The sequence below is a fragment of the Leptosomus discolor genome, chromosome 2 (genome assembly GCF_034619465.1).
Source record: "Leptosomus discolor isolate bLepDis1 chromosome 2, bLepDis1.hap2, whole genome shotgun sequence".
Taxonomy (NCBI): Eukaryota; Metazoa; Chordata; class Aves; order Leptosomiformes; family Leptosomidae; genus Leptosomus; species Leptosomus discolor.
The window spans coordinates 121,692,671-121,705,913 of NC_141392.1; positions in this window are offsets into that span (position 1 = coordinate 121,692,671).

Below are 13,243 nucleotides of genomic sequence, written 5' to 3' on the forward strand. Positions count from 1 at the left end.
TGTCCAGCACTGGTGATGATATAACAGGTTAAATGAAGTTTTCGTCTGATCCCAGAACAAAGTTTTAACAGACTGGATGCCCTGGAAATAAAGCTTTAAATTTCCAATCCTACCTTTTAAGGTAGGATTAAAACCCATTATTAAGCTATAATTTTTCTCACTAAGTATTCTTAATATAAGCTATCCCAATCTTGTGTAATTGGTCACTACTATTTCACGATATTTAATGGTATTTCTAAACAGGATTCATTCAGTGTTTGATTTAGTTTAAGTGTACTTGTACTTAAGCTCATGTATCCTTATGTTTTGTCTTTTTATTTGGTGTTTCCCTTGTATTTATCACATTTTTTTAAAACAAATGATGGAAAAACTGAAGCCAAGTTTTAAACCTCAGTTTAAACCTCAGTTCCAAGTTTGTGGAATATGTACTGTCATTAATACAGGTAAAATTTGGAGTTCAGATTTGGATTTCATCTTTTTCCAAGAAATATCTGGGTCTCACAGTTTACACTGAATCTGGGTCTCACAGTTTACACTGATCCACTACCCAAATAAACTCAGGTAAGGAAACTGCAGCCATGGTTAAGGTTCTCCTCCCAAATGTCCTAAAACATTGTGAATTCTGAATTACTGCATTACACATTACGAACAAACAACATGTTTAAATCAGAGCACAGAAACCGACCCTTCCATTCCCCAAACAATTTTTTCATTTTATAGTCATTGCTTTAGCTAAATGCTTTACTGAGCATTTGAATGAAGAATCTAGTACACTGTACAATGAAGAAAAATTGTTAAAGGTGTTTTGGAAGTAGACACAAAACTAATCAAACCTCTTAAACTAGCATCAAAACCCCTTTTCTGCTGTAATCGCATTTATCAGAATGCTTTCAAACTGTCTTTGCAACACACTACGGAACCTTCCATTTATTAAATATGTAAAGTTCTTCAAACATCGGTGTCAAAGTATATTATAGCTTTATCAGACAATTTGATAGCAACACCAGACTCAGCCCAGCCTCAACCCTAGCTATCAGGACACACAGTATTACTCAGCTGAGATACAGGTATCTTACGGATTTGAGTCAAAGGAATTGCTCAATTGTTTAGTGTGTTGTAGTGTCAAAAACTAAAAGTCCATAGCTCTAGGGAAATGGCCTTTGAGGATTACAGGTGCATCTACTAGCTTAAAACTCAAAAGCTAGGATTCTTACAGATATGAGCTTCTTTCCCATATACATGGGAAGAAAGAAAAAAAAAAAAAAAACACCCAAACCAAAACCTCCTTGATGTCTAAAAAACACGTGTCAGTATAACACAACAGAGTTCGGGTTAGGACACCCACTCACTGAAGTCACGTATATCTGATCTCCAGGAAAGGATTGTGGCGTGATACCGATGACTGGAAAAGGTACCAAACTGATACCTTTCCTTCAGTGCACGGTCCTACGCATCAGCCTGGGGGCAAGGGAGAAGCAACAGCACCACTCTCTGCAGATGCTCAAGATGTTGACACCAACCTGGTAGGGAGGAGAGAGTTAAAGGTAGGCTGAGTGAGCATCACACTGAGAGCATGACACTTTGCAGGTCTGAAAGCTGTTACAGAATTAAAGAAAGTGAATGAATTCCAATGCCAACAGCTCACAGTATTTGCAGTTCAGTTTTGGAAAAAAGGAGCTTAAACAGACTTCTTCATATTAAATACAAGAATCCTTCCAGATATTAGAAAAAACTGTTAATAATGGATAGGTTAGCATCCCATTGTATCAATATGGGTATTAAAAGTGAGAAATGAAAAATAAAATCCAACTTACATTTAATCTATCTTACACTATTTCTCCTTAATCTCCATACTTGTGGAGCAGGTTATGCCAACTACAGCAGGAACCTGAGTCAATGTGATTGACCTCGTTTAGCCTTCCACTTGTGCTTACATGAACCTGCAAAACAGCAGTCTCTCCTCTCATATGGCATCAACATGTCTACAATCTTAAAAGTACTTTTAAAATAAGGAAAAAATATTTGAGCCATGAGAAAGTGGCTGTTATTTCTGAGAGCACTGGTCTCTCCAAATGTTAAATTGAATTAACTCCTAGCAAAAATAACTAACGATATATATAAAGCTGATGAGAAAACACCACTAAGGGCAAAGAAAAACATTTTAAGCTTCAACATGTACTTGTGATCTGCCACTCTAGAATACTTTCTTTCAAAGCACCATTTCTGGAGACAAATCACAAACCAAAGCTGCACAGCTCACATATCAGTTAAATATTCATGTGTAACTGAGATTTTCACATTACTTTTAAAACATTGAATAGTATTACACCACAAAAATGAAGATTAAAAAGCTGGTTAGTAGTTTCTACATTTATTTTCTCAAGAACATCACTTTCAGTTTATCAGCTGCTGTCTTCCCTTCCTGCTTATCTGCGAATCACCACTTTTCATCTCAGTTTTCTCTCCTCAAATCCTCTAAAGAAACAGAGGGAATTCCCTTACCAAGGGGAAATTCTGTAACAATAAAAGGAATAAAAGTGAAATGCTTTACAGGAATTCATAAATAAAGGTTCTTCTGTTGTTCTTGGTAGGACTACAGCTACAGGATTCCTCAGAAAAAGCAAATGCCTGAAAAAGAATAAAGGACTGTTTTCCATGGGACTGAAACTACTCCAGAACTAAGCTGACTCTAAATTATTTAAGTTGTATATTCACTAACTTACCTGTGCTCTTCTCAGTCTTACTACATTTCTTACCTTTATGTTATCATCTAACGATTTTCAGATCTGATTTTACACATAGTACTGCATTTTCTGTCTGTCTTTTGAATTCAAGTATTCTCCCTACTGTCCTGAATCTCCAAGGAAGCTTGCACAGATAATCCTAGACATCAGAAGCTTTTCTCACATATATTTCTGTATTGCTAGTTGCAACACTAAACTCTGCTGTGAAGCGGAAAAACACTCATTATCCTTTGAATATGTTCCAGCAAGATAATCAAGACGCTGGGCACTGCTCAGGTACACTAGTATACATATCATCATGGTCAAGGTACCAACAGCAATAGGATCCACTGGTGTTTACCATTTACCCCGAAGAAACTAAATACAGCCAAGAAAGCTGAAAATTAAATAAACAGGGGAACCAAAATGAAAGGAAGGATACACATATAAATGCTACTTAGTTTTGCTCCAAAGGTTTCTCTCAATTTATGTGCTCCAAGTGACAGTTTATTAACATCCCAAGATTTGGGGCTTGTATTTATAGAGATTCATTCATTCTCCTTCTCCCTCTGAACACCTCCTCTAACCTAAATATTTAATAATTTTACTTCAATGAGGAAAGGTATTTCAACCTTTCTTTTATCACTAGCACTCCCACACTGGGAACGCTATTTCTCTCTTGGCCACTGTGATTATCACCTGCTTAGCCAGTAAGCACAGTACTGACCAAGATTTAAACGTATGATTTCTATGGAAATAAGTATTGTCTTCCAAAAGATCATTTACCCTGTCATAGCAATTACCTAGTTTTACATGTCACTGGAGAATTACATAAAAATGAAAACTGATTGATAAAAACTGATACATGGAAATTGATATATTATATTTTACATACTAACAGTGAACAGCTTTCCTAACTAGTACTAATCCTACTCCCAGTTACTGTTAATTTCCTATATTCTCTTAAGTTTCTGAGTGCAAAGGAAACCTCAAAATTTAAAGCTTTCCAGGCATGTGCTCATGATAGATCATTACACAGAGTCACAGCTGGGGAGGAGGGGAAACACGGAACAGAAACAACATCCTGTTTAAGCCCCTGAGGTCAAGTTCTGTCAGAGAGATGGGTGAAAAAATTGGGTCACTTCTTAAACAAAAGAAAAAGTATTAAACCATATAAGGCAATAAAAGTGTCAATGTTCATACAATCACCGATTCTATTCCTGAGTAGTTTCTTAATCAGAACTAACTTCCAATGTAACACATGCTGACCTTTATTTACATTTTTACATTTGTTTATATGAATTGGTATTTCTAGAAGGGGTGGGAAAGGACTGCATCCAAACTAACAGTAAAATTATGTAACGCTCCCTTCACATTATCTTCTTTCCAGTAACTAGGACAGAATCCAGGAGTTTTCGCCTTGAGGGATTTATTGTCAATTAAATCTCATCATACCTGCACAACCTTAGAAAACAAAACTGCCAGTCAGGAGCATTACTTACAAGCACTTCAGCACTTTCTGTTTTATTTTTTATTTTAACTGTTCCACATCTAGGTACTAGACAGTGCCTGACCACAAACCAGCCAAGTGGTGCAATTATTCATACTATTGGTAATAATCGCGTCTGCATAGTTGCAGCATAAACCTGTAATTACACAGGCAGGATATCCCCAAGGCTTGGGAAACAGCATTAGTTTTACAATATGAATTTAACAAGCCGAAACTTATCCATGACTGAAAAAATATTTCAAGGAAAGCTTAAACCTTGCCAATTATAACTCAAAAATTAAACATACATTGGGGACAAAAAAACAGAATGTGAGGACAATGCTCACAATCTTTTTTTTCAAAGACACAAGGCTACAGAGGCATCCAATGGAACACAGACCTAAAGAGAAGGGTCCAGGAGATCTGGCTGATTTTCACAGATCACCTCCTCCAAGCCCAAGTATGGTCCACCACAATGAGCAGGAAAGCAATCAAAAGAGGCAGGAAGACGGTTTGGATGAGCAAGGGGCTGCTAACCAAACTCAAACTTAAAAGGACGCATAGAAGAGGCGGAAGGAGGGACAGGTGACCCAGGAGGAGTAGAGAGACATTGTCCAAGCAACGGGGTTAAAGCCACAGCCCATCTGGAGCCATCTGGTGACACAATAAGCATGTGAAATACAGGAAATTTCACTTAAACATAATGAAAAAAGAAAAAAAAAAAACACACCTTTTTACTGTGAGGGTGGTCAACCACTGGAACAGGTTGCTAAGAGATGTTTATGCAGTCTGCGTCCTTGGAGACACGAAAAAACACAACTGGACACAGTTCTGAGCAACTTGCGCTCTAGGTGACCCTGTTTTGAAAAGGCTGGTTGGGCTAGATGACTACCAGAGATTCCTTCCAACTTCAACTTTTCTGTGATCCTAGTTAGATGTGCTATAAAAATTGTGTGTTTTTTTCCCCAAATAATGATTCATTGCACTGTATATATCCTATGTATTGGGCCATAATGATCACTTTTTCAAAGTTGTCACAAATTAAGCAAGCAGCGGTCAGGGTGATTAAATACCTTAATTTGTATCAACCACGTCAAAAATGGAGTATACCTTTACTTACTAAGCCCTCCAAAGTATGGAAATTTTGTAGCAAAAATCATGACTGCAGAAGAATACAGTCCATTCAAGCTCCTGCTAGGCACAGAAAGTTATAGTTAAGAAAGCAGACCAAACAAAAAAAAAAATATTCCTGCCCCAATAGACATGAGTGTTTGTGTATGCACACGTTGCTGGAACAGTTTTTGCTTTAGGGATATTTTGAAAAGAGAAAGAAAGGCTTCATTAAGTTAGTAATGAAAAAGGTTTCAAGAATAAGGAACAATGGAACAAAAAAGGCTAAAATAGATAAGAAATTAAAAAAAGGTGGACAGGTGAGGCTGACTAACAATTAGGAGCTAAGGAGCACTGATGCACATTCTCTAGATTCCTTAATTATTTATGAAATGCTGCTAAATACATTATTATCCTGAAGTCTGCACCGTGGGAAGACAGAGCAGATCTGACAGGCAGAGCCAGAGGCAGCAGTGCTCACAAACTCAAGCTGATCAAATAGGGCAACAAATTCCTGATCTTTGCATTTACAAGGGAAAGATGAAGTTGATGAAGTATCAGCTGGATGAGCAGTGAGGTGGGTTGAAAATTGTCTCAATGGTTGGGTCCAGAGGGTGGTGATCAGTGGAACAAAGTCTAGTTGGAGGCCAGTAACTAGTGGTGTACCCCAGGGATCAATACTGGGTCCAACTGTTCAACATCTTCCTTAATGATCACCTAGCTGACAATAAAGGCAAGCTCTTGTTACTCTGGCCCCTGGGTTAGACAACAACACCACCTCTGAGCAGGCAGTAGGCAGGTACCAGTCATCATGTTGCCTGTGGCCAAGTCCATAGTCCTCTTCCACTTATGCAATCCACTGGTGGTAGTAAGAGAAAACCTGAAGTTGTGTCTGAAAGCATATTTCATGACTAAGTATTCTTTGATCGACAGTGACTTCCATTTTTCTTGGCTCTGTTCAGCTCACATTTTTGTCCTTGACCAGTGAATGACCATTGCTCTTATGCAGTACAATAAAATACTGAGTATTTTAATTAGGTGGATTTGTGTTGCAGATGAACACAAAAACCAGCACTTGTTCACGGTAGCGGAATAAGAACTGAATCCAATCAGCCTGCTTCAAAATGATGGAGATAAACAGACCATCAGTTGACAGCAAAAAATTGCCGAGCCAATTCAAAGATAAAAAAAAAATAATCATTATCTTCACCAGGAAGACTTGCAATAACACACTTGTTCCCAAGAAAGGCCTATTAAACCATGTCCAGGTATATACCTGTAGTAAGAGTCAGGCAATAAGAAATATACAGTTCACATATTTAAAAGGTGCTCTAATTTTCTCTAACGCTATAATTCCATCAATTAGACATCGATATTTATCAACTACCTCTGACATAGAAAGGGAAAAAATACAGCATATTTGGTTTTAGCTCACCTCACATTTAGAAAAATCTCAAACAACTTTATGGAGCATATCTTTCTTTAAATAGCAGCATCCTCAAAAGTTACTAAGCATAGATGAATGTAAAAATGTAGGAATGTATCATCACCACTTTAAGTGACATAAGTTTTATGTCTGATAGTACATAAAAGCTGTCGTTTTATCTTAACTGGATTCTCCTCCAAAATTTGCAATAATTAAGTAATAGTTAAATTGATAAATATACACAGTTAGTAAATTCATTATAATAACCAAAGTTTATTACATGCCCTCCAATTCCTTAAGTTTTGCGGGATCCTTTAAGAGCACTGGCATGGCTAAATTGTGTTATATACAGAAAACTACCTTCACATTTCAGAAAAAATACATGACAAAAAAAATGCATTCCATCTTATCCAAGTTAAAACAATAGTAACAATCAGAGGATTGTATTTACAAAAAGAAACTCACAACCCTGTTGAGTATTTCAGCAAAAACACATAACTTCCTCAGGTCTAACTGCTACAGTTAGTACGTCTGATACCATTTCAAGAGGTGGAAAGAGAAAATTAATCTATGTATGATAACATGTCTTTTACCAACTGCATGTTAGAATTAACTTTTTTTTTTTCCCCAACAAGGAATTGGTACTACATATCAGGCTGTTCCAGTAAAAAAGGCCACACTGAAAGTTAAGAGATGAACAATGAGTTCGCTTCTGTTATTTCACCAAAATTCTTCCAGCAAACAGCAACTAAAAAGATCCTGAAACTATGACCCTCTAAAAAACAAAATTCACATAATTCAGTGGAACATGTAATTAAGTTAAGAACAATATATATTTGGTTCCTGATACATACACACTCTGCCCAATTTTGCAATTTCTGCTTAGAGTTCAGGTATCTAGCTTACTATAAAACAGATGGCAAGTAAATCAACACACTACAATATGCCTAAGCTGTGCGTGATACTATGGAGACATATACCCCAGTTTACAGATCCGTTAAAGCACAGTTCCTGCTCAAGTCTTTACCACAAGATATACGGTTTGATCAGCAGTGTAACAGGACCACCATCAGTTAACTTCTAGTACAAGGATACAAATAAAACATTCATAAATCCTCCATAAAGTCACGCAGAATTTACAGGAAGATACGTTGCCGTAACTTCACTACAGATTTGCAGATAAATTCACACAGAGGATTTAGTGCAGTATTCAAATAACGCTTCAAAACCAAAATCTTTCTGAAACGTTCATAAGTGTGTTTCAGTACCACACATGTTGCATTTATACTTAACCCCATTTATAAAACCAGATCAAAAACATTTCTAAAGGAAACCAACTTCTATAAAACAGATTTTACGAGGATTTCATTCTTGCAAAATTACACGTGTAACGTACAAAAAATCCTGCAAAAGAACAAATTGGTCTTAACAGGCTCATTTTGTTATATTTTTAAAACCACTATATCAATACATGAGTGGTTCCCATCCATGGCATGATGTTCTTCTAGGCACTACAAAGTGAAGACAAAACTGCTGAAGAAGAAACATCCCTCTACGTTCTATGGGGAAGACCTAACCATCTCAGAAATCTTTAGAGTATTGGAGAGAAATTCCTATTTAATTATATAAGCTTAAAATATCTTCAGTATTGTTGGAAGTTAAGCACATAGCAGCCCTTATAATATTAGCAATACTGGTACACAGCTATGCTACTGAGTTTAACTTTCTAAAGCACAGAAGAGTTTTGAGATGTGACAGGTGCCAAAGGGACTACTAAGCTTCCAAATTCATGCTGAGCTGAACATAAAGCAACAATTTACACTGAATACAAATACACTGCAAAGCATTTCAGTAGTGATTCAGAAGATATTGAAGTAAATCACAGTTCCAGGTAGGTAATTTTTTCCCTGTCTTCTCCTTTTGTGAGATGCCTGAGTGACTGTGAACATAAAAAATACTCCAGGTAAATCACAAACCAACGTAACCAGTTGCAGTTTGTCTTCATTTCTAAGAGCTATTTTGCCTGAAGTTTCTATATTCAATTCTTAATTTCTTTTACAAACGACTACAGACTGCTTCACGTCGCTGATCTGCAGAAAGGCTGCTGCTGCTGCAGCTATGGTACAATGGCTTTTTATGGAACTGAGCACTGCCCAATTCCATAAAAACGTAGAAATAGTGGCTTAGTAGACATAAAGCCCTTCTTACTAAGATGGAAATAGCCAAACACAGTAGGCGTCTTGCAAAACTCTGTCCTAAACTCCAGAATGTGAAAATTTCTCTCCTGGGAATTTTCAAGATTTCAGCATAAGGACAAAGAAATACTTTTCAATTAAAAACAAAACAAAACAACCAAAAAACTCCTACTATAATTAACCCAATGAAAAAAAAAAAAAAAAAACACCACCTCAGAGCAGATCTGAGAACACCAAGGACTTTATATAACACTGAAAATAAGGTGCTGATCCACACCTTTTAAATACTTGTGAATATGAACTTTAACCATTAAAAACTTGAAGAAAATAAAAGCAAGATTTCAAAGGGGATTTTCAGAGAGCCTTAGGGTCAATATTGAGTTTTTATGGGGCCACCAAGCTCTGCCTTTACATGTACGTGTGTGGCATGGAGGAAGGTAATAGAGAGCAATCTGTGGAACTAAATAGATTTAAGATATCTTTAAATATTTATTTATGATCTCCAACTTCTAAGAAGCTGGGACTGTTGATACAGACGGGAGAAAAATGCTGGCTTCTGAGATGGAGTGGGATGGAGCTACGATCAAAAGCTCTTCAGGATAAATATAAATATTTAATACTGCCTTCCTTAAATTAGCAGTGACTACCACCATAAACCTTTTGAAAGTCTTAGGGCAACAGTTAATCCAAAAAGTTTCACCTATGAATTCAGAAAACCAAAAGGAAAAATATTAACATCAACTAGCAGTACCATATTGGGACAAAATGCAAAGGTACACTTGCTTTAAAGGGAAAAGCACACTCCTTGTTCTTAGCCTGGCGGTCTTAAAACAACAAAGGTTAAAAAGTATTTCTTGGTATGTACATAGCTGTCAAATATAAATCTCATCAGTTCATACTGTTCTTCACATAAATTACAACTTCTTGTGAAATTCTGCATTTGAAATCCACTGCATGGGCCAATAGGTGTACTATTCTAAAATTAGTAATCTGTCTTGCTATTGGTCCAAGGGTACAGACACCATGCATGCAAACTTTGCCATTTTTACTATGGGATTAGCATAGTTAATATTTTAGCAACATCCTGAAGTAGAGAAATCATTTTCTTGTGACTGTTTTGTTCATGAAATAAAAGAAAAAAAAAAAAAAGGAAAGCTAAAGATAGAAAGGCAATTAGATGTTCTTTGCTTTATCCTGTGGAGACCTAAGAATTTCTTCTTTCCAGGTTTTCCTCCTTCCCTCAAGCATGTTTTTTTCCATAATCAGTATGTTACAAAGTCAGCGGTCAAGAACTGGCATCCAAGGGTTTGGCTCTCAATTAACCTGCACTTCATACAATATTGCAGAAAAAATGCAAACTGGGTACACACACAGTCACGTACCCTTCTCACTGTTTCATTCAGAGTGAAATGACTTAGAATCACTGGAAAATTTAAAAAAAATTTGAAAAAAGAACACCTCCATCCAGCAAGCTTGCTTCTATTTTTGAAGACAAAAGTCAGTGTAAAGACTTTGTTTCAGCCTTCCATGGAAAACAAAGACTGGCTAGTCCTTGGAAACTGATGGAGGCAAAGCCACTGCCCACATACACACTCAAGAGAATCAGCTCGTTCCCGAAGTGAATGAACTTTTGAATACATTCATCAGGCACAGAGAACTATGAAAGAGTAGGAATTAGAAGAGATAAAATGGTATTAAGTGTGAAGAAATAATAGAAGAATGTGTATCACTTTTGCCTGGTCTGGCTCTTACTTCTAAAATATCATAGGTCCTCATTCTGAAAAGTCTTAGCAGCACTTTTTCTTCTTCTCTTCCGCTCCTGTATACAACTATCATTCAGTAGATTTCCTTATAACATCCAAAAAGTTATTCCATTTATTCATCTGAAATGTTATGTGAGTTCTATTTGAATCAAGTGCTAACAGATATTCTGAGTATGAGATGCTATTACCAAAAGATACCATCATTATTGCTCCCTTAGTACTATTTATGGGCTAGTTCCTTACCAAGAATAAGGTCATTCACTGGCAAATAGACTAAGAGACAGAAGAGTAACTCTGAAACTTTAAATCTAAAAAAATAGCAAATTTCTATCCATATGTCAATTTAATTCTCTTCCAATCCCTTCATTACATACTGAAAGATAACCACAGCAGCAAAGACTCCCTACCATAAAACGGTCCTGCTGTCTGCTGAACCTCAGAACGCTGCAACAGTAACAAGCAGCCAAAATCTGCAAGGTAAGTCATGTAAGTTAACAAGCAATGTGATGGACCAAGCAGCATGTCAGAATAACGACTCAAATGAAAAGCACAACTCATAGAAGATTAAATGAAGGGCTGTATTAATTACCCACACTGTTCTTAAAGGAGAACACCAACTTCATGGCAAAACTGATCTCAACAAATTTTTAGAGTTGGTCATCAGTAAAAAATGAATTTGTAACTCATGAACTTCTCCAAATTGATTCCACTTCACAAACAAACCATTCTGTTTACAGTTTGATGGTACTTAACCAACTCAGCTATCCACAGAAAGGTGTGTGTTTCTATCTCCTTCCTCAAACTCTTTTCGAGAATTTCTGACTACCTATGTCACTGTTGTTTCCAAAACTTTAGTGCTCTCCAGATTGGTCTACAACTTGCTCCTACATTCAGACTCAAAATTAGCATTGATCTACACCTTTAACATCTTCAGCCTGATTTTCTAAGAAAACAGATGACAAACAATATTATCACATTATCACATGGTCTATCTGCCAGCCTCGTCTTAATGACTTGTGAACCACAAGCTCATTAACATCTTCTTAGAGCGGTAAAAGACCCAAATAAAATTAAGCCCTTCTATAGTTTAGGTTTAAATGAAAAAATCCGCAGCTAGACAGAGAAGAGATCCAACAACAGAACTCTCAATGCTAAGGGAGGGGCAGGCATTACTCTTTATTCATTTATTTAAATGTTTTGGTTCACCTGCCAAAACTTTGGTAGATAAACATTAGATATCTCTATTTACGTTAATTGTCCTACACACTCAGCAGAGAAAAATAAGCAACTCGACAGATTCACTTTATCCTAAGATAGGCTGTATGAACGATCTAGTAGAGGGTTCCTCCTCTGTCATAGATTAGAGAGCAACATGCAGAGTTATGGATGGTTTGCATTTGAGTTCACTTATCTAGATCCACCTCTTTTACCTTCTCTTACTTTTAGACAGTAACAGGACGCAGTTTTGTTCTTCAGAGATCCAAATAACTGTATTCTGGTCCATAATCACATGCTAGAGTAAAACAAGGCCAGTAGTGCTCGTACACAGCACCTACTTATAAAGCCAGGAATTTTCCAAACTAGAAAACAAATGACAAAGAATGATTTATTTGTGGCATTATAGAGGAATTTCAAAATAAGGGAAAAAAAAAGCCAGCACTCAGAAAATATTGGAGGAGATGATGCCTGAAGATTATTTTGCTCAGGAAGCACCAGGAGAGAGCATGATTTCCAGTAGCAGAAAGAAGAAAGTCATGCTTAGATAGTTGCATTTTACTCTTCAAATGTTTTTTTTTTTTTCTCTACAACAACACGTTTTTACAGCAAGAGGCCACCCCAAAAGGTCTTCTCTAAAAGCTTGGTTTACACCTTGTTTTTGTTTTGACATTCTATTAACATTACTGTTATTACATGACTTTACACTAAAATGTGATCACTGCCACTGCATGTATCATTCTAAAATTCATTTCCATGCTAGCACAATCTCTACCTACAGACACAACTTCTCATCATGTTAACAAGAAACTATTTCAAAGAGCTAGAAACAAGGGTAATCCACTCTAGACATTTTATAAAGTCTCATCGAATCCAAATGCAGTACCAGAAGGTACCCTCTCACTTGTACAAAATACAAACGGAATAATTTAAATTAATTCTTTGTCATACACTATCTGAAGCCTGCTTTCTGGTCACCAAGAAATGCATTTATTCACATTAAAAAAAAAAAAAAAAAAGGAAAAAAAATTTGTTGATCTTCTCCAGCAATCATAAATCTGAAACTGTTTTCTCTTCCTAAAAGAAAGTTTGATATTAAGGCAGGTGGCCAGACTAACATAGTATTAGGGAATGCAGCTGTGATCAAAACTAAGTCGTATGGAAATTTAGAAGAGTTGATTACAGACTTTTAAGTGAATTTCATAGATACTTTTAGTCACCCTATTTTTGTTGCATTCCATTGCTAGGCCCTGGTTTAAAGTATGTGATGATCCCTATAAAAGAAATATTACTTAGATTTAACTACATGAAATGGATTCAGA